This window comes from Lactuca sativa, chromosome 8, assembly GCF_002870075.4.
Source record: "Lactuca sativa cultivar Salinas chromosome 8, Lsat_Salinas_v11, whole genome shotgun sequence".
In the NCBI taxonomy this organism is placed as follows: Eukaryota; Viridiplantae; Streptophyta; class Magnoliopsida; order Asterales; family Asteraceae; genus Lactuca; species Lactuca sativa.
The window spans coordinates 273,470,523-273,495,181 of NC_056630.2; positions in this window are offsets into that span (position 1 = coordinate 273,470,523).

Sequence of the window (24,659 nt, forward strand, 5' to 3'; positions counted from 1 at the left end):
CACAACAACAAGAAGGGAGACAAAGCAGGAGAAATCAAAGGCAAAAAAGGAAAGTGATAACACCAAGAGTAATAAAACTAAGCGGAATGGGCGATAACGCTTAGAGTCTTCAAAGAAACAACAAACAGTGGTAGTTCATGATACTACTACTCAAGTCTCATTCACACCACATGTTCCAACCTCATCCACGCCAAATGCTCCAAAGCAGTACTCAGGAAATCTCCCCAAATGTAACAAATGCAACTTCCATCATCATGGGGAATGCAGAGAGATGATTTGCACAAGGTGAAATCGAAAAGGTCATACGGCAAAGTATTGTAGGACTCAACTTCAACAGAACCAGACGCCAAACAACAAAAACAACAAGAACCACAACAACAACAACCGCAACATCCGCAACAACAACAACAACAATAACAACAATGTTGGGGCCAGTCATACTTGTTATGGATTCAGGAGACCCGGTCATCTCAGGCGCAATTGCCTCAATGTTAAAAATCAAGGAGTTGGAGGATTGGGAAGAGTTTTGACTTTGAGACAAGGTGAAGCAGTCTAGGACCCAACCATCGTCATCGGTACGTTCATACTTAACAACACATATGCATGCATCTTATTCGATAGTGGGGCAGAACGTAGTTTCGTTAGTAACAAGTTCAAATATTTACTAAATCAACGACCCTAGAAGCTCAATGAAACCTTCATGATGGAAATGGCTAATGGGAAGACTAAATCAACTAAAGATATCTAAATAGGATACACGTTAACACTAAACAACCACTCTTTCCAAATAGATTTGATGCTTGTAAATGTTAGGAGTTTTGATGTGATAATTGGCATGGATTGGTTAAGCCCCTATCATGCTGATATTATGTGTCATGAGAAGGTTGTTCACCTTCATGTTCCCAATCACAAAACCCTAATAATATATGGAGATAAACCCAACACAAACCTTTGTCTCGTCTCATGCATTAACGCACAGAAGTGCCTACTCAAGAAGAATTACGTGTTCTTAGCTCACGTCGTAGATAAAACCAATGAAGAAATAAACCTTCATAACATCCCAATGGCGTGCGACTTTCCAGATGTATTTTCTAAAGATCTTCCAGGAATACCCCCAGAAAGGCAAGTCAAATCCTGAATTGACCTCGTGCCTGGAGCCACTCTGATCGCCAAATCACCCTATAGGTTGGCTCCCGCTGAAATGCAAGAATTATCAAGCCAATTGAGTGAACTCCTGGATAAAGGATTCATAAGACCAAGCTTCTCTCTATGGGGTTCTCCGGTTCCTTTCGTTAAAAAACAAGACGGATCCTTGAGGATGTGCATTGACTATAGGGAACTGAATAAGCTCACCATCAAAAACTGGTATCCACTTCCACGAATCTATGATCTATTTGACCAACTTCAAGGGGCTAGTTACTTTTCGAAGATAGATCTGAGATGTGGTTATCATCAACTCAAAGTTCGATATGAGTACATTCCAAAGATTGCTTTCCGAACTCGCTACGGTCGTTACGAATTTTTCGTAATGCCCTTCGGCCTAACAAATGCCCCCGCTGCATTTATGGACCTCATGGATCGATTCTGCTGCCCATTCCTTGATGATTTCGTAATAGTTTTCATTGATGATATTCTCATATTCTCTAAAAGCAAAGAAGAGCATAGCTAGCATCTTCGACAGATCTTAGAGACCCTGCAAGTTGAGAAGTTGTATGCGAAACTCTCCAAGTGTGAGTTTTGGCTCTACAGTGTGAAATTCTTGGGACATTTTGTCAACAAGGAAAGAATTCATGTAGATCCTTCCAAGGTCAAAGATATTGAAGGCTGGGCAATTCCAACAACACCAACAGAAATTCGCCAATTCTTGGGTCTTCCAAGGTACTACCAAAGGTTCATTTAGAACTTCTCCAAGATAGCCAAACCTATCACCACACCGACACAAAAAGGTCTACCTTTCAACTGGACTAAGAAGCAAGAGATTGCCTTCCAAACCTTGAAGCAAGCCCTTTGTAGTGCACCAGCACTATCCTTACCGGAGGGAACTGAACACTTCGTAGTCTACTGTGATGCTTCGAATCAAGGTTTGGGTGGTGTTCTTATGTGTAACACCATAAATTTTCAAACAAATATTTCATTTTAAAATCTCATAATTCTCATTAACACATTTCACAAAAACCCGAAAGTATTAATTTATCAAAACACATATCCATAATCGTCAAATAAAAATCCAGGATCCTCAAAACATATTTCCATCTCGTGTGTACAATCAAGTCGGCGCCTTCCCATGATCCATAAAAGCACTTAAAACACATATCACACAACACAGTAAGCACGAAGATTAGTGAGTTCCCAAAAATACCACACATACACAAATAGTTAGCCTCTCGTGGCTATATCTTGATAAGGACCCTCTGGTCATGTGTCTCAGTGAAGTCCCTGTTGGGTTTTGAGCATTCTAACACTCCTAAGTGTACATGCAACCCTAAATACCTTGGATCTATGTTTTCTCTATTATACATGCAAATAAGAACTTCCAAGGTATTATCCTAATCTAGCATACAAAACAATAATTATAGCAAGATAGAATACATACCTCTTTGATGTAGAAAGTCTTCATGAAGCTTGAGTGCCTAGTGCCCCAAGTGTGACACCTCAAATGGAATCACAATCATCAAAACACTTAGAATAGCTTGAGAGAATTCTACACTTCTTGAAATCGGCTTGCCCTCTCTAGAATAATACTAGTCACCAATTTTGTCAAGAATAAGATCTTTAAATAGTGTTACAATTGGGGTAAACCCTAATTGTCATGACTTTCCATTTCCTTGGATCCATGGGTACAAATACACCATGGAGCATCCATGGACCATCCTATGGGTTTTAGCCCAACTTGATTATCCATGGAGCATTAGCCCACTATACAAGTATGGATGATTTACACAATCAACCCATATATTTAATTAGTCTTCTTTTGATCACTTAATTAATCCTAGATTAATTCTTGATCAATACTAATTAAATAATCTTATTATTCTTATTATTAATATACTAGAACTTATAATATATTAATAACCATAAGTGTCTTATTTCTCTCATCCAAGTGCATGATGGTATGCAACCCAAATGGACCATGCCGGGTCGGGTCAAGTCTTACCAATTATAGTTATGGACTTAGACATTAATCCAACAGTCTCCCACTTGGATAAGTCTAAAACTATTATTGCGTATGACTTCAGGAACCAACTGGCAATCGTAGCTCTCAAAAGCTTCTGTCGAACTCTGACCTTGTAGATGAACTCTGACCTTTGTCAGTGACTTGTCCATTAGATAAGGGATCATATATTCCTCCATTCTAGATATCATATGGACTGAGACATGGATTATAATCATTCTCTCTGTCCATTTGTTGTTTCCCGATTTCCGATTTCTGACGACTGACTAATTGAACAAATCAAATCAGTCCTGGCCCGGCCGAGCACTTCCATTTGTCATCATCAAATCATCGAGGGGCCCACAGATATCGCTTTTATCCCGGAGGTAAAAGGAACGGATAAACTTCGACTCATATGGCTTGTTCTACTACTTGTTGAATCATACACAAAGGCACGTTTTATAGCACAGAGTTACCAAATGCGGTTTCGTGCAATCAATGTACTATCAACTCATAGTAACAACTCATATCTCTAGGTTTGAAGAATATAAGATATTATCGTCTCATGATCACTCGTGATAAAATCCATGAAGTGATTCCAATGAGCGCGGGTTGAATCCAATACTCAGAACTTATGAGCACTCATGATTGTTGTAGCCTTGTCCAACACCTTAGACCTCTACAACCCATCATGACAGTCTTAATTCATATCTACTTCCAAAATATGACCGACTGTGGATGGTTTGAATAAATTAGTCATTCCGGAAGAATAACCCAGTTTATTCGGGAAGTCAAAACATGCAAAGTGAAACACAATAATAATTGAATCCAATATGGTATCAACCCTTTGAACATAAATAAAACACCTTTTATTTATCACCATATGATTACACATTATTCATTGTACACTGTTTCAGCTATCAACTTTATTCTTGAATTTAAAACAATAGTTGTCCCATGCTCCAAGCATGTACACTATGTTTTCTTAAACACTAGTCATGCCACACACCAAGTATGCATACTATGTTTGTCTATGATCTTTACTTTGTGAACTAGATCAATTGAACATAACTTCAATGATTCTCTTTTCACACTCCCAAATCCTTACTGCAAATGCAAGAATTCCAAATTCATGCCATTTACAGAAATCTATTAGATTCTAAACTTATATGCATTGATCCTCTTGTAACGATTATGCACAAAGTCACAAAGACTTGGCAACAATCATTACAGAGTATTCCAAAGGAGATCAACTCCTTGAAATATCCTTCTTGCATTAAGTTTCCTTAATCTTAAACAGATTGAAAAAATTCTAACTTTGAAACATTTCTAGATTCCATTTTGACTATCACTTCTGAACAAGATTTGCCTCCTTACAGATTATGTCAATATGGTCCTTCCAGAATTATCACTATACTTCCAACTGTCCTTAAGCAACCAATCTTTGGTAAACCTTAGATTGTCCTCGACAATTGTTTAATCCTTTTAGTCATATCCAGTTCTAAACCTTTTCCCTTCTTAATGCCCCAGGCATTTGGAAAATTTTAGAACGGATGATTATAGCACATGTAATCGATCCTATATCCGAAGCATATGGGACACGATTCATGATGTCTCACATAAAGACTAAACCAGTCTTTTGCTATAACATTTCCATTTCAATTTGCCAAGTTCTCATAATTCAGATTATGAAAAGGGATGCCGTAATCATAATCGAATTTTAGAACGCAAATAATGGACCCATATACAGAATTTCCTTATGTTGAGCCATTCCAACATGAAATTCATATATTTCCTTGACTAAATGATTAAAACCTAAAATCTAAACCTTATAGATTTGATATGAAGTATAATTTCCTCTCCCTTAATTATAGCAAAACAACTCTTTCCCAATTGAAACTTTTGTTTTCTATAATTAACATTGCTAACTTGCAATACTTATCATAATTATCATGCTCCCACTAACATGATGATTATTAGCATAACACTTATGCTCCCACTAGCTTTGACATGTACTCAGAAATCAGCTGACTTTCTTACCAAAGTTCAGATTTCTGATGCTAGATTGTTTTGATAAAGCTGTATCAAAATCATACACCTTCCCTTAGATAGCACACTTGTGTATCTAAACAATTATGAAGAGGGATGCCGTAATCATAATGTTTAGACCTTTTTGCCACTTCTCACAAGTCCAAATTAGTGTGCCGGTTAACCACACGCGCTCCACTAACGACTTTGAGAATGCAAATATCACAATTGCTATCTAGCTAAAATCTACTTAGTGAAAGTGTTTCCTCACCATCATTTTCATGAATCAGAGAGAAACCTTATGACACTTAGATTTAATGGTGTATGTGTTCTTATCCATGTGAATTGTCAAAATCATAGTCACAAGAAAAGGATAATGACAAATCCAAACTCATATGGACTGAACTCAATCTTAATTTCTTGCCACCTGGCAGCTCAAGGGCCTACCATTGCTTCCAAGTTGTTGTGCAACAAATTGAGAACTCATATGCAAAACCAACTTTAACTGGAATGGGCACAGACTATGTCAACACGATAGGTTATAAACCTCAAGTCGTGTGCTAGTGAAGAACTTTAGGTTTTATTCTTGATTAGTTCTTGAGACTTTCAAGACTTTTAAGACTCCCACTGACCTCTTGACCTATAAGACTCCCTTGTCAAATATCCAAGAGATAGTGTGAATTCTAATCAAGACAAACACTTCACACAATTGGCCTAAGTTGGTCTTTGTTTTATCCAAAACATCACAACTTACCAATTTCAAATGTACAAGAGTAGAAAACTTTTACTCTTACATTTGACAAGTGTTTTAAACCTTCTTTAAGACATGTCACTCAAATGACAATCTTGGAGTATGACTCTAAGACTTGTATTGGAACGAAGTATGACTCATCTTCTTGATTTAACCATTTCAACAATTCAAGTTCCTCTTCTTAGTCATAAGAATGCACTAAGATTTCCTTAGAGAACTAATTTTGATATGGTTTCTTAATCATTAAGATGATCACAAAACTGATACTAAAGTACTCTCCCATCTTTTCAGATTTGAGAAACTATTATCCTTCTGCCTTATTTGATTCTTCTTATCGATCTTTAGTGGTGGACTTAATCAGTGCACAAGAATGTGTACTCGATCCCTAAGTCCTTTACTTGACTCACACATCCATGTGAACAAGTAATTAGTCTTAATTTTCCAAAACTTGAAAGTTCTCATTCATCATGCTATACAACTTGCATGATTCCAAGTTCCGGTCCAATTGAAACTTGGGTGATGAGAATCTTTCCTTATTTGATAAATTTAGACATTACCACAAATGAAAGAATCAATTTCATACTTCCACTCTTGCTACTAATGGAATCTTATAAGCAACAAAAATTTCCACATATGCCATTGTAAGGATATTTTAAAATAAATAAAATCAAAAAATTCTCTTTTATTTTAAAACTTTGCGGAAAAAACTTATCCTTACAATCCATATGAGAACTTGTTGTTATCTATTCCTAGGCAATATCTCATAACTCCTAAGAAGTAGCTCAAGAATCCGATTTTTCAAACTATGCGATAGAAATCCATCTACGCCATCAGATTCGGCATATTCTTTCTTTAAGTTTCTTCACTTTTTCTTTGATTCTTAAAACATCACCATGTGACCCAGTCACATCATGGATCAAGAATCTCAGAATAGAAACTTAACAGAGTTAGATAGTGGACTTTACCTGAAGTAGAGTCAAACTTATTGACTTTAACATCCTTAGGTAAATTTTGGCAGCTTCGCAACCAATGCCCCTTTCTTTGGCAATATAAACATATGGACCCTTTGATAATGGTACACGAGACTATCACAGACTTAGCTTTTCTCTTTACCATTTGGTCAACCGAGTTGACTATGGCCGATCCCTATCCACTGGGAAGAGAGAGCTTTACTAGATATCCAATATCATCATTGTCAATGTCCATAAAGTTTTAGGAAGTTGATCTTAGCAAAATAGATAAGATCATTAAGGGTCTTGTCATAGTCTGTTTCATAGGTGTCCCAAAGGAACTCACTATGTGACTTAGAAAGTGATTGAACCACCAACTTTCTCAAGACTTTGACACCCAACTCTCCCGGCTTGTCAATATGTGACTACATCTCCAAGATGTGATCACACCTAGACCTTGCCTTGCCAATAGGGCTTGAGTGACCTTAAACTTTTCAAGAACTTGTGGGTTAGGGAGAATAGTTGGAGGAGGAGAAAGAAGTATGATATCCATGGGACATCATCTTCATTAGGAAACCTTGTTTCAAGAGATTTGGGAAGATCATAGGTGTCTAAACCAGACATCTTTTGGGAGATATTCAAGATAGTTGATTTAAAGTCCTTAATATGACACCCAATATGAAATATTAAGGCTAGGACCCAACAAACTATTTTATAACTTAGAAGAGGTATGCCGTAATCCAAGCTATAAAATATTTGAAGGTAGGTGAATGACGATTCACCAATTTCCACCAAGATAAACAAAATGTATTATTAGGTTTTAATTGGTTTTGAAACTCCTAGATCTTTGAGATTCATTGAACTTTTCAAGGCATGTTTCAATCTCGAGTGTGCCCTTCAGGTTTTGTGACTGGGATGCCGAGGATCACAAAACAAGGTGTGAAGTAACCATGCAAATCACTTGGTACCCTTAATAAATTACCCCTCAATCGATGTGCCGGTTAACCACACACGCTCCATCGATACTATGATAAATATTAAGTCACCCTTTACCTACCTTGTTAAGTCCAAGTTAGTGTGCCGGTTAACCACACACGCTCCACTAACGACTTAGACAAAGTGTAAAGTGTAATTTCATGGATTAGCACCTTATTCACATTTTTCCTAAGTAACTAAGATTGGGTATTATTAAGAGTTTAGTTACTTAGTATTATCATTAATACTTTTAATGAAGGGAGAATTCTAGTCCTGTCAAACCCGTTCGGCTAACGACCCTCCACCAGTCAAGCAAGCGGTGGGTGAGAGTGGACACCCATTAAGTTGCCATTTTATAGGCAACAACCTTATACCCACCTTATAGACCGGCTTCGTGAATGAGGCGTACTAGCGGTAAGACTGAATTTACTCTTATACATATATATATATATATATATATATATATATATATTATTAACTTATAATATTATAAAGTATAAGGGTTGAATTTTAACTTTTAAAATTCTAAGGGCTAACTTGGAATTAAAGTATTCATAAGTGAAAACTTTACAAATTCCAAAACTTGAGGGCAAGTTTTGAAACTATTCAAAACTAATTAATTCCATAACTTATGTGTTTAAAGTAGTTTTAATCCAAAAACTCTTCAAGTTCCATAACTTGAGGACAAGTTATGGAAGACTTTAAACTAATAAAAGAATTAACTTTTCTTTATTTTATAACTTATGGAATTAATTAAGGTTACACTTTTTTTATCTTATTTTATTTTATTAAATGAAGAGACTCTTGGTCCTCCATAACTTGAGGACAAGTTATGGAGTCATAAAACCATTTAATTAGAACTAGACTCTTCATTTTTGTAACCTTTGCCAACTTTTATGAGTTTTAAGATTCATAAATGTGACTTATAAGTTACATAAACACATTTTATGAACTTCTTTTAGATTAATTTGGATTAAAACCAACTATCACATAATTTTATTCATTAATCTAAATTCACTCATAAAATAAGGTAACACAAAAAAACTTTTGGTGATCCATAACTTATTCTTAAGTTATGGAATCCTTTAAAACATTAACACCAAATTTTTTGTAACTCCATAAAACTTTGAATCAATTTTTTTTTAAAACCTTTTCATATCCATAACTTATGGAGGTTTCAAAAAATAAAACTCTTTAGATCAAACTTTTAAAACTAATAAAATAATCATATTATTTTATCTTTTTATTAAATTTGACCTAATTCAACTCATAAAGCAAATTATTCAAATTTTACAAATAATTAGTTTTTTCACAAGAACAAGTAATTATCTTAAAATTTGACGAACTTCATGTTTTTTTTTTCTTTTTTTTTTCAACTTTGAAAATAAAATATTTGCATCAATATAACAGAAAACAACCCGTGGCTCTGATACCACTGTTAGGTTTTGAGCATTCTAACACTCCTAAGTGTACATGCAACCCTAAATACCTTGGATCTATGTTTTCTCTATTATACATGCAAATAAGAACTTCCAAGGTATTATCCTAATCTAGCATACAAAACAATAACTATAGCAAGATAGAATACATACCTCTTTGATGTAGAAAGTCTTCATGAAGCTTGAGTGCCTAGTGCCCCAAGTGTGACACCTCAAATGGAATCACAATCATCAAAACACTTAGAATAGCTTGAGAGAATTCTACACTTCTTGAAATCGGCTTGCCCTCTCTAGAATAATACTAGTCACCAATTTTGTCAGGAATAAGATCTTTAAATAGTGTTACAATTGGGGTAAACCCTAATTGTCATGACTTTCCATTTCCTTGGATCCATGGGTACAAATACACCATGGAGCATCCATGGACCATCCTATGGGTTTTAGCCCAACTTGATTATCCATGGAGCATTAGCCCACTATACAAGTATGGATGATTTACACAATCAACCCATATATTTAATTAGTCTTCTTTTGATCACTTAATTAATCCTAGATTAATTCTTGATCAATACTAATTAAATAATCTTATTATTCTTATTATTAATATACTAGAACTTATAATATATTAATAACCATAAGTGTCTTATTTCTCTCATCCAAGTGCATGATGGTATGCAACCCAAATGGACCATGCCGAGTCGGGTCAAGTCTTACCAATTATAGTTATGGACTTAGACATTAATCCAACAGTCCCTTCGGTCCCACAGCTCGGGTCGGACTCTCGAGTCTTGGTATCTCAGTGAGGACCCTCTAGTCTCATAAAACTCAATAGAATCACAGAACAACATACCACATAAATCATCAAGACATAATGCATATTATCACAATACTCAATATAAGCACACAAGACCCTCCGGTTGCACAAATTACCACTCAAGGTAAGTATAGTGAGAAGGCTCTCCTCGTAAGCATGCAAGGAAACTGAATACCCCTCGAACGGTCAAAACCCTACCTACATGTAATAAGCATCTCTAATTAATACTAAAAGATCACAACTCTAAATAAACTCGTGATAGCCCCTCTTTAACTCTTGGGATGGGTAAAATACCATTTTACCCCTCCATGACCTCTATCCCTCAAGTTTGACCAAACCCTATAGTCAACAGAAGTCAACAACCGAGTCAACAGCCCATGTTGACCCAACTCGTCGAGTGGATCTATGCGAATCGTCAAGTCCCTTCGCTTCCTCAAAACCCTCATGAAAGTCCCACTCAACACACCGAGTTGACCCGTCAGCTCGCCGAGTTACCGTGTGTTCAGACTCATTAGGACAAACTCCAAACGACTCGTCGAGTCAGCTCATCGACTCGTCGAGTCCCTTAAGTCGAAATCTTATTCAGACATTTTAAGGTAGATCTATAACTCCAAACTCTAGATCTAGCCTCCCAAGGCTCAAATGTCACGTAAAGCTTCGATCTTTAGGTTCATGGATGGCATATTTGCTCCATAATTCCAATACGAGCTCCAACAAGGGTTTGGTGCTCATAGGCTTGCCTTTCCTTCCATAAAGCTTGGGTCTTCAGGCTTACAAGACCTCCTACAATCCAGATCTGAGGTTTCTGTTGGAATAGTGTCTAAGGCTGCAACTATATTAGGCAAGTATTTGGCCCGGTTGTGCATGGTCCTTTTGGGTTGCCTTCACCATAGCAACTTAATAGGATGATTTATTAAGTGAGAATAAATATTATTAATATATTATGAGAATAATAATATTGTTATTTGAATAATATAAGTCATAGAATTAACTGGAATTAATTTGGTGACTTAAAGAAATTAATTAAATAAGAGAGTATAAACTGTCAATTGTTTGATAGTTAAACTTTAGACTGTAAATCCATATAGATATAGATGGGACGGATTCTAGAAGCTAAAGGATAGCTCAAATCGTCCATTGCTTATCTAAGGAACGGATTTGGATAGCCTTAAGAGAAGATTATCCAATTAGGGTTTAGGTTGTAACCCTTAAGGAGTCTACAAGTATAAATAGACCCCATGGCTAAGGGAATTCGGTACTTCACCAAAAGTAGAGAAGCCCTGGCCGAATTCCTCCCCTCTCCTCTCTCCCAAATCATCCTCCTTGCTATTTGGTGTTTGTAAGCCATTAGAGGAGTGACAATTGTGACTCTAGAAGCTCCAAGACAACAAGATCAACAAGGAATTCAAAGGTATGGTTCTAGATCTGTTTCAATGTTGTTATTTAACCTAAATAGTCATTAGAAGTCTTGGATTCAAAGCATGTTTAATTAGAAAGCCTAGATCCAAGCATTAGGGATTTGCATGCGCACATAGGAAAGTTCTTATGGCTAAAACCCATCAGTTTCAACCTTAAAATATGCTCAAGGGACTCAATAGCACAAGAAGGATGGGGAAAAGCCCTAGAACTCCCCAAACTAAGATCTCACAAGAAAAATGATCATGATAGCTTCTTTTTACCTCAAACTGAAGCTATCCACTGAGAACCTCTAGATCCAAATGTCCCTCCTTGCTCCAAGCCTTAATGCTTTCCTATTCTTCTCTCATGGTGCACCAAAATGCTCAAGATAGCCTCTCGTTCTCACATAGCAAGCTAAAAATCGATTAGGGTTCTTCACAGTGCTCTAGGGTGATGAGGGAGGTAGAAATGAGGGCTTAAGGCCCTTTAAATAGGACACAAACCCGGAGATTTAGGGTTTCCACACTCAGTTCCAACTCGGCGAGTTGGCTCTCTGACTCGTCGAGTTGGTCATTAAACCCACATGGCCAAATCGACCGTACTTGACAAGTTAGGCACATAACTCATCGAGTTAACTCAGACAACTCATAAATAATTGCATAAATATTATACATGGGAGTCGGGATGTTAAAATTCTCCCCCACTTGAATTAGATTTCCCTTTAGAAATCGCTCCTTATCATTACCATGATCCCATCAATTAGCCCGAGAAGCACAACCGATTATTCAGAACACAATCGATCTCCCCAAGACAACCGGAATAAAATTGAACCTTCCAACTTGAAGAAGAACGAACCCTTCGCCGTTGAGGAAACAACTCTGCCTCTCCAAAAACTAGGAATCTGTAGTGGTATGTCTCCCCGACTGACCGCCCATGCGGTATATCCTTGTGTGATTCTCTATTTGAAATAACAAACTCGATAAAACAACTCCTACTCGAATTACTTTGTCACAACTGATGGAACAATTCATTGACCATAATTAGCTGCTGAACACTTATGCCTGACACGTTAGTCGACTCTTACTGAAACCCGAAGAAAGGGGGGGTCATCTCGCACCAATAAACAACCTCCGATACTGCTATCAGAACCCATCTGAAGAGTGAACCTCAATACTCGGTCCTCAATCACTAAATGAAGACATGCTAATCCACATGGGAATCGAAACTCTACACTAGGTCCGACCTCCCGTCAGACAGAATCATTTCACTGCCGACCCCAGGATAATTCATCTCCTGCCCCAAAATCAACATCCATGCCTGACCGAACTATCCACTGATAGGCGGAAACATAACTCCAGCTGCCTCTCAATGCTAGACACAAAAATCCAAATACAAGATTGACTTCTTACCCAACAGTTAAATCTTCGATGCTACCCTAGCCCATTCGGCAATAGGACTTCATAGAAGTCCTATCCAACCTAGCTGACTCATCTAATCACACTAAACTCCACAATTACAATTTTCACTTTACCCCAAGCGATTTCTACACCCGACTTGAAATTTCACCCACACACGATCTCAGTCCTCCTCAAACCACTGAACAGGTTCACTCAAGTCTAAAACATCAAATGGGAAACATGTCCCTCTTAGAATGTAATCCACCCGAAATCCTCACCTGCTCGCCCTCCACACAGATAGATCCAAACTCATCCACCAAAGTCTGGTGCGACACAGAGTTGGAACCACTCGTCCCAACCCAGTACTCAACTCATGACCCATGTTCAATGAATATACGCATGCATTATACCTCGATCCTTCCGACTTGCTACAACCCCTCTCTAGCTCAAAACACAACGTGTTCCGCCCATTGTTGAGACCCCAATCTTGCCCCTGTTTCGGCTACCAGGTTCCCACAGGCTCATCTGGCAAGGCTACCCAAGACTAAGAGCCCCTCTGCATCACACAATGACCAGTAAGGCTGCGGATCCCCACAGTTATACAACACTCTCTCGCTTACTAACAAGCACTACGACACCGCGTTGTCCTATGACACTTCTATTTGCTTTGCAAATGCTACGGCTCCCCGCTGTCACACGATACCCTCTCTCCGAATCATGTATGCTATGGCTCCCCGTAGTCACATGAAACTCTCTCTCTCTCTTTCTAACTCACATATGCTACCGCTCCTTGCGGTCACACGATACTCTCTCTCTGACTCATGTATGCTACAGCTCCCCGCAGTCACACGATACTCTCTCTCTCTCTCTCTCTCTGAATCACGTATGCTACCGGCTCCCCGAAGTCACACAATACTCTCTCTCTGACTCACGTATGCTACGGCTCCCCGCGGTCACACAATACTCTCTCTCACTTTCTCTCTCTCTCTATCTCTCTCTCTCTCTCTGACTCACGTATGCTACGGCTCCCCACAGTCACATGGTACTCTTTCTCTGACTGACGTCATGAATGCTACGGCTCCCCGCGGTCACACGATACTCTCTCTCTCCCTCTGACTCACGTATGCTACGGCTCCTCGTAGTATTACGACACCTTCTCTTACTCTCCATGGGCTCTCTCCACGGTCTCCCTGACAGTCCTCAGTGATTACTCCCACCTGTACCCGTTCACTCTCTAATCACCCCATAATCTCATCCTCAAGTCGCCACCACACTGAGTTTACTTATTGAATACTATGTGGCCCAACATAGTTAGGTGCTCACACCTACCAAGATTATGCATCACTACTCTTGACTTAAGTTCTCATAGACAGGGCACTTCCCACAGTACAGTCACACTCTTGAACAATTCCCGCCTGGCTACCCAACCATCACGAAACTGATATATTGGTACACTCGAAGAAACGCAGAACACAATCAGATTCTTGTCTACCGGCCACCTGCTATGAAGTCACTCATTTTCTCCTGAGAATATGCAACATGCATCATCTCGTGTTGTACACTGTCTCGACTTCCACATGACTCTCTTCTCATATACTCGCACCACAGATCCTCATAAACCAAACTTCTATTCCACATCAGAGTGAGGATCCTCCCCCACCGAATACCCAGTTCCCCAACTTAGGGTTCGAACCATCGTCCATTGACATGCCAAACAGACCACACTACAAACTGGCTCACCAGATGGACCATTTCCGACTAATGGAATGTACTACGCAGCACTCGAAGATCTTCTAGATAGTAACCACATGACTCTAAGTATCCCGTATCTCAGGTCAAAACCTCAGAATCTTCCTAACGTGACTGCCTCTAGTCATCCCGAAATCCCATACCGACACACCGCCGGATATCCTAACTGTCCTGAATTAGTCAGGACACTCAATCTAGAAATAATGCACTATCACACACTTCGTCTCTAATTCCTCAACCAACATTCCATTGCGCAAATTATTATAGGAGTAGACACCTCACTCTCACAGTTGATACACAACTTAGGCAACGAGGGTCGCCACCCCGGTGTACTCCTCTTGCTCACCTGGAACAGCTGCTAAAAGTAAGCCTTACTCAACTAAGCCATCTCCTTGTCCTTATCCATCTCAGTCCCCACTGATGACTCTCTCACAGTATAAGAAATACCTCAGAATAATATATTCTGGTGAAAGTATCGCAATCATATGCTATCCCTCGGGGTTACCTCCAAACTCTAGAATCAGAAGTTCGTTATCTCTTTCGCTCTACACAAGAAGTGAAACTAGTGAAATTCTTGTCACAGAAGGTGACATTTCAATCATCGGCCGATCACTCAACCCAGACCGAAATGCTCCATAGTGTATCGTCTCCATTTTTCCTCAAGTCCTGCGACTCCAACTGGCAGCTCACCAGTCAAACTCATTGACATCCAAACTCAATTTTCCTCGCAAGGTACACTTTGTCGAAGCTCAATCGACATGGCCCTCTGGCCCCACAGTTACCGTATCCACTCTTAGTCTAAATACCCATCGTTGGATAACTGGTAAGATGGAAACACACTTTGCTACGAATCATGGTACCCGAACCATGTTATCATCCCTTAACCTGCTATTTAGATCCTATGGAATTCTCCCTGTTTCGAGTATGGGTCCTCTGCTTTCAGTAGTACGGGCCCATACTACCTGCCACATCTACCCATACTTTCCACATGGATCATCCCAGATTTCCTAAGTAGCTGCTCAACCTTCTCGATCACCAATCCTGCTACAAATGTTCGCTCTCCATCGAATACTCTCCTCTATCAGAGTACTCATCTAACTAAGGACACTCCCTAGGCTCTTCTTAGGTTCTCACGCTTCTCCACCATCAACTGCTGAAGAACTCCTCATGATGCAAGCCATCTACCTCCTGAATATCGTCCTATTCACTTAGTAGTTGTCTCCCATCATCAAGAGTTCCACAAAGCACAAAGGAAGCCACATTTGGGCATCGAATCACCAACACATAAGACCACTCTAGCACGCAACTCCATCGATCTATCCGCAACTCTAACCGGCATTACCAAACTCAGGCAACCCTACCTCTCATGGGTATCTCATTAGATTCCTCAAATGCCCATTTAGGTATCTCTCCTAGATTACTTCTCTGCTCAAAGCTCTCTCTAAAAGATTCTTTCTAGGTACTCTTACTCAGCACATACACATAGCATATAGCAGATAATATCACTCAATAGCATACCCTAGGCTAAGCCATCACAAATCAGGCAACTCTAGCCCTAAGATTATGTAATACCTAGCCAACCCTCTAGCATGCATCCCTAATATTTCATGAATATCTCATAACACAAATAAGTAAGGGTATTTTAGGAAATCACCGTTCGGCTCTGGCTGATTATACATACTGCTCCAACTCATTTTTCACTTAAAACTCTTTCTCATTTTTTTTATGAAATTTTTTCTCAGATCCTCAGTTTGAGTCCAAACACACCCGAAGGTACATCCGAATCTCTCAAACCAAGGCTCTGATACCAATTTATAACACCGTAAATTTTCAAACAATTTTTTCATTTTAAAATCGCATAATTCTCATTAACACATTTCACAAAAACCTCAAAGTATCAATTTATCAAAACACATATCCATAATCGTCAAATAAAAATCTAGGATCCTCAAAACATAATTCCATCTCGTGTGTGCAATCAAGTCGGTGCCTTCCCACGATCCCTAAAAGCACCTAAAACAGATATCACCCAACACAGTAAGCACGAATATTTGTGAGTTCCCCAAAATACCACACATACACAAATAGCTAGCCTCTCGTGGCTATGCCTCAATAAGGACCCTATGGTCATGTGTATCAGTGAAGACCCTTCGGTCCCACTGCTCGGGTCGGACCCTCCAGTCCTGGTATCTTAGTGAGGACCCTCCGGTCTCACAAAACTCAATAGAATCACAGAACAACATATTGCATAAATCACAAAGACATAATGCATATTATCACAATACTAAATACAAGCACACAAGACCCTCCGGTTGCACAAATTACCACTCAAGGTAAGTATAGTTAGAAGACTCGCCTCGTAAGCAAGCAAGGAAACTAAATACCTCTCGAACAGTCTAAACCCTACCTACATGTAATAAGCATCTCTAATTAATACTTAAAGATCACAACTCTAAATAAACTCGTGATAGCCCCTCTTTAAGTCTTGGGATGGGTAAAAGACCATTTTACCCCTCCATGACCTCTATCCCTCAAGTTTGACCAAACCCTAAAGTCAACAGAAGTCAACACCCGAGTCAACAGCCCATGTTGACCAACTCGTCGAGTGCATCTATGCGACTTGTTGAGCCCCTTCGGTTCCTCTGAACCCTCATGAAAGTCCCACTCAACTCGCGGAGTTACCACGTGTTCAGACTCATAAAGACAAACTCCAAACGACTCGTCTGGTCAGCTCATCGACACGTCGAGTCCCTTAAGTCAAAATCTCATTCAGACATTTTAAGGCAGATCTACCACTCTAAACTCTAAATCTAGCCTCCCAAGGCTCAAATGTGACGTAAAGCTTTGCTCCTTACGTCCATGCATTGCATATATACTCCATAATGCCAATACAAGCTCCAACAAGGGTTTGGTGCTCATAGGCTTGCCTCTCCCTCCATAAAGGTTGGGTCTTCGGGCTTAGAAGACCTCCTACAATCTAGATTTGAGGTTACAATCTCAAGATATGCTCAAGGGACTCAATAGCACAAGAAGGATGGGGAAAATCCCTAGAACTCCCAAAACTATGATCTCACAAGAAAATTTATCAAGATAGCATCTTGTTACCTCAAACAGAAGCTATCCACTGAGAACCTCTAGATCCATACGTCCCTCCTTACTCCAAGCCTTAATGCTTTCCTCTTCTTCTCTCATGGTGCACCAAAATGCTCAAGATAGCCTCGCCTCTCCTTCTCATATAACAAGCTAAAACTCGATTAGGGTTCTTCATAGTGCTCAAGGGTGATGAGGGAGGCAGAAATGAGGGCTTAAGGCCCTTTAGATAGGACACAAACTCGGAGATTTAGGGTTTCCTCACTTAGCTTCAACTCAGCAATTCGGCTCTCTGACTCGTCGAGTTGGTCATTAAACCCACGTGGCCAAATCGACCCTACTCAACGAGTTGGGCACACAACTTGTCGAGTTAACTCAGACACCTCATAAATAATTGCATAAATATTATACATTGGAGTTTGGATGTTAAATTATGCAACGCAGAAAGGTGATTGCATATGCATCTAGGCAATTAAAAACACATGAAGTAAATTACACCACCCATGGTCTCGAGCTGGGAGTTGTGGTCTTCGCCTTGAAGCTTTGGAGGCACTAACTTTATGGTACCAAGTGCACCATTTTCACCGATCACAAAAGCCTCCATCATATTTTAAATAAAAAGGAACTAAACATGAGTCAACGGAGATGGGTTGAGCTGCTAAATGATTACGAGTGTGGGATCAAGTACCACCCGGGCAAGGCTAACGTGGTAGCTGACGCCCTGAGCCGAAAAGAATATTCAATTCTTCGTGTAAAAACTCTCTTGATAACCATTCAATCCCACATAACCTCGCAAATCAAGGAAGCCCAAACGGATGCGTTGAAGTCAGAGAACATCGCAAATGAAATGCTGTCACACCCCAAAGCCGATAACGGCGGAATACGTTCCGGGGTGAAGGACGTCATGTACAGTATCATCACAATTGCATAATAGTAAAAGCAAGAAACAACAACCATTTCATTTACATAGTGAGTTTAAATACAAGCGTGTACTGTAAAGTTTCAATAGACACCAAAATCATAACAAAAATAAGAGATGGAATCTTGTATGCTCCATCTTCTCCAAAATGTTGCACCTGTAACTGTCTATCTTTGACCTGAGGATACAAGTTATTTTGAAAACAAGTATCAGCATAAAGCTGGTGAGTTCATAAGAATTTAGTGTGGTAGCTGTATAAAATGTTTTAAAACTTATAGTATGAAAAACGGTAATTTATGTTTATAAGTAGTAGAAAACCCTAGAAAATCCTATATTTTCCAGAAAGTACATTGTAAGTGTAATCCTTTACGTTCCATGTAAGTTTTATCCTTCAAAACCTTTAGATGTAAAAGTATAGTACTAAATCTCTAGTATGTAGTGTGGATAAGGAAAAGTTATGCCTATTGTCAGTAGTAGTGGTGCATACTTCCATTAGTAATTTATATTTACTTACTTCGGGATGTTAGTTTAGACTTAAGTCTTAGTGTATTATGTTGGATAAAGAGGGTAACCCCTCAGGTGACCAGACTGATGTAGCAGTAGAGAACCCGATGAACTTCCCGGTCATGCGTAGTGTACTGAAGTAGTGCCACCCCTAAGCCTAGCCGGCTCAAACTGTAGCTAGCAGTTGGGATGTAATAGTGTCTTTCCCATATAGATCTATACGTGTAGTAATGCCTTCCGTCCGGAATGCCCTGGTCATATAGTGTCAGCGTAGTAGACTGTCTTATAGAGAGATAGTGTGTTATACTCTAGATTCATGTGTTCTTTGGTATTATAATATTGTAATCTTTTGTATAGTTCTAAGAGTGTTCTCTTATACGTGTATTGAGTTGTCGTAATAGCCGTTATTGTGAGTATAGCAGTAATAGAGGTAACAAGTAGTGGTCCTAGCTATACCTATTATAGCTAACTAGGGTGTATGGCTTCCGACCTTTGAATAACAAAGGTAGTGTATGGTATGAAGACTTTCATATCTAACACTAATATATATGATATATAACTAAGAAATCAACGACAGTCGGACGGATAACAAATACCCTAAGACCACATCAAACAAGAACAGGAAATAAGGCGAGTTATCGGTCCTATGTCCTTCAAGTCTTACTTATATAAATATATTAATGTAGGTACATTTTTTATAAGAAAAGTAAATTAAACATAGTTTGAAAATAATTTAATAACAATTTAACAAGAGAATGGATTTAGATATTGAAAATAGTTTTGTTCTCAAAGCAGTTTTAAAAATGTAAAATTCTTTTATAAAGCATAGTGATAAATCACATGTGATTTGTACTATGAATTGTAAATCACATGTGATTGATTTCCATAAATTGTACATTTGACTTGTATCCCCCCCCCCTAAAACATGTAAAAAACAGTTGAAGAGGTTCATTAAGGGGTATGAACTCACCTGAAACGAGTAAATCGGGTGAATGTGTCGGATGAGTGTTTGGTGTCAAGTAAGGACTTGTACACCCTTTAAGACCCTAGTAACATATGCGATATATGTTTTACAAGTAATTAGTGACTTATATTCTATTTAAACATTTAAACGTCCTAACTTGATTAAAGGTCTTATGGTTGAGTGCTAGAAGGTCAATGAGTTGTATGGAAGGAGTGTATGACCTCACTTTGGAGTTTACTCTCCTAAAACCCACCCTAAGTGAGTTTATGGTTGGGAGGCCATATCCCCCATGATTTTACGACCGTAAACTCTTGGGAGGGGTAGTTTGAATGCTTTCTAGTCTCATATCCATATAGAAGTGGTTCTATGGAGTTTTACAAGGCGAAAGGGGGTGTCTAAGAATCCAAGAGTTTACTCCCTTGGAGTTTACGGCCCAAAGGCCACTCCTTGGGAGTTTACGGCCGTAATCTTCATGGCTTAGGCCGTGAACTCTTGTGTACTTCCAAATCTTTGATTTTAAAGTCCTTGTTTCAATTCCAACAATTTCTAGTAAAGGTTATAAGGCCTTTTAGGGGTTTAAACTCCCATTTATCATAATTTGGGGGAGTTTACGGCCTAAGCACATGCTTGGGCCGTGAACTCTATTTTACCCTTCAAATGTATGTGTTTGAGAGTTCCAAGTCCAAAATGGCAAGTCTCTAATTGAATATCTTAAGTCTAAACATGATTTGGGAGTGTTTTTGGGAAATTTTTGCATGGAGAAAGGGTGTTTATGGCCTAAGCATGTGTTTGGGTTGTAAACCCTCTTTTATGCCCTAAAAATTCGTGTTTTGATGATTAAACACCCCTAGGTAAAATCCCTAACTAGTATCTAAGCTCAAAAGAAGGAAAATCGGGACTTTTGGCACTCTTTTTGGTGTTTACGGCCTAAGGAGATTCTTAGGCTGTAAACGCCCTTTTATGGCCATATTGTGTGATTTTTGAGCTAATGCAACCATAAATGATGTTTAGAACGAATTAGGGTAGAAGATCTTACGTTTTGAGGCAGAATTTGCGGTTTTTGGAGTTGGGAACAAGCTAGAGAGAGAAAGTAGTGAGAGAGTGGAGCTTGAGTGGTAAAAGAGTTCAAGGAAGTGCTCCACCTTCCTTATATAGGCCTCGGGTATTGCACCCGGTATACGACTACCCGATGCTAAAGTTTAACAGGGTTTAAACTTTTTACCCGGGTTAAATGGTTGAAAAATAATATAACTTTATTTCGTTAAATGGAGATAACATTAACGAGTTATATTTATTTTACTAAGATAATAATCACATGAAATATAAATAAATAAATAAATATTTATTTATTTATTTGACGACTCCAAATTACGGAACTTTTATAAAATGACGTATTCCGTTAGCGGAAACGGAATTTATATAACATAATAGAATTTGGGTTGTCACAAATGCTACGTGGGATGGATAAAAGTCTGGAATCCAAAGAGGACGGAGCATATTATTTCATGAATAGAATCTGGGTCCCTAGAAATGGGGGACTCAAAGAAGCAGTCATGAATGAAGTCCACAAGACACGATACTCTATTCATCCTGGGTCAAATAAGATGTATATGGATATCGAACAACATTATTGCTGGCCAAATATGAAAACATAGATAGCCACTTACGTGGGCAAGTGCCTCACTTGCGCCAAGGTGTAAGTGAAATATCAAATACCCTCAGAACTATTGCAACAGCCCATGACACCATAGTGGAAATGGGAACAGATTACTATGGACTTTGTGACCAAACTCCCCAAGACAACCGATGGATTGGACTTCATATGGGTAATTATCGATAGGTTAACTAAATCTGCTCATTTCCTGCCAATAAAGGAATCCAACAAGATTGAAAGGTTAACAAGAATATACATTAAGGAGATTGTGAGACTTCACAGGGTGCCAGTATCATTCATCTCGGATCGAGATAGTAGATTTACTTCATGATTTTGGCAGTCGCTGCAAAAGGCAATGGAAACACAACGAGATATGAGCATTGCCTACCACCCTCAGACGGATGGTCAGAGTGAGCGCACCATCCAGATGCTCGAAGACATACTCCGAGCATGTGTGATCGACTTCGGAAAGTCGTGGGATACTCACTTGCCTTTGATTGAATTCTCATACGATAACAATTATCACACGAGCATCAAGGTTGCTCGTTTCGAGGCGTTATATGGTCGCAAATGCAGATCACCTTTATGCTGGGTTGAGGTGGGTGACACCTAGCTAGAAAAGGGGAAATCGCCAAACAGTACTCTCACAGGACCAGAGATCATTCGTGAAACAACGGAAAATATAATTCAAATCAGAGCTCGACTTCAAGCATCGCGAGACCGACAGAAGAGCTACGTTGAGAAATGACGAAAGCCTTTAGAATTCCAAGTTGGAAATCGGGTGTTGTTGAAGGTCTCTCCCTGGAAAGGGAAGACTCATTTCGGGAAACGGGGGAAACTAAACCCGCGATACATCGAACCATTAGAGATTCTTGCCCAAATTGGTCCAGTGGCTTATACCCTGCAGCTGCCTGTAGAGCTCAGCAACGTACACCTTGTGTTGCACGTTTCCAATTTGAAAAGGTGCTTATCCGATGAAACACTCGTCATTCCTTTGGAAGAGATCGATATCAGCGAAAATCTCATGTTCGTCGAAGAACCAGTCGAAATTATGGATAGGGAAGTGAAGCGTACGAAGCAGAGTCGCATTCCGATTGTGAAAGTTCTATGGAACGCTAAGCGTGGACCGGAATTCACATGGGAACATGAAGACCAAATGAAGCAAAAGTACCCTCACTTATTCTCTCCTTCATAATCCAAGTTTTCAAAAGAATTTTGGGACGAAATTCCCTCTAACGGGGGGATGATGTCACAACTGGCATTTTAGCCAGGAAATTCGGTGATCATGTAAACGTCATCTATGATAATATTTGTAACTCTATGCAAAACATTTCAGAAAGTCAATTAGGAGTTGAAAACCCTAAAAATCCCAGTTTAAGCTCTTTATGGACTAGGATTTTTTTATTGGGCCTAATGGACCAATAAGCATTCAATTCGACTATTTTGGGCTTAGAAACCCTATTTGGATTCTAAATGGACCCAATTCATAAATCTGTAACATTTTGGACCATTTGGGCCTAGAATGATTCATTCTAACCCTAATGGGCCTTATTGGGCCATAAATGAATTAATTTGCCTTAATGGGTCAAAAACTCCATTCCTTTTTATTCTAATGGGCCGAGAACCTTCCATTTGGGCCCATAATATCGAAATCAGGCACTAAATCGAAATTAAGAACTAAAGGCCCAAACCACTCCTCCTTTCTCCTTTTCTTTCTCCCTCTCGGCCCAACAACAGAAACAAAAAAAAATGAAGAAAACAAGATTAATGTAAGCTTGCCACCTAAATTTTTTTTAATGTTAATCATGGCTAAAAACTCTTAACCATCATGTATTAACCTTTTGATTCTCTCTCTCCCTTCTCCTCTAAATTTGGCGGAGCATTACAACCCACCCCACCATCTTCATTCATCCTTTCAAGCACTCTAAAAAATCATCATAAGAACTCTTCCCTTACCCTCAAAAATCTCATAGGTTTGCATGTGTTTCAAGAAGACTACATCTTAAATCCATCTCTTTCGGTAAGTTACCCTTAATCAAAAAGTCTAACATCATGTTTTGTTAAAAACTTGTTACTCATTTACTCTTTAAATCATGAATCATGCTTCTTAAAACTCATCTAGGTTCGAAAGTTCCCTCAAGAAGCTTACTAAAGCCGAAATCTCCTCATCTTTTTCATCAACAACCGAATCCAAACCCCAAGGAGAGTTCATACCCCCTTGTTTTCATTTTTTACATGTTTTTGGGTGAGAATACAAGTGTTTATGTGTAGATCTATGTCTTTATGCATGTTATGTGTGATTTTCTTGGTTTATGTTGTGATTATGTGATAAAACTTCATGAATCTCAAAAACTGTAACAAAAATGGGTGATATTCATAAACTAAAACACCCTAAACATCATACTACAAAGATAAAAGTGTTATACATGCCTAAGATGTGAAAAACAAAAGAAAAATCTCGTATAAGGATCTTTTTTGACAAATAAACAAAAGATTGGGATAATTTTGACACTTACGGTTTTGTAAGGATCAAAAGGGTCACATTTATATAAAAATGAGGGCTGAAAATGTCAATGAATGCATTTTCGACCAAAATTATAAATCATTTTATAATTGAGCCGAAAATATAAAGTTTAATGATTTAATGGGCTAAAATGTTATTTTTCATCATAAAGGACCAAAAAATGTCATTTTATTTGAAATAAGTCCAGAAATGTATATTTTAGGTCTTAAGGGACCTAAAGTGAAGATTTTATTAAAAACGAGTTCAAACCATAAAATTAGGATTTAATGAGCTACAAATGTCATATTAATAATAATGGGCCTTTTCATCACTTTGGTAAAACTTTCAAACTAAAATGAGCAATATCTTAACG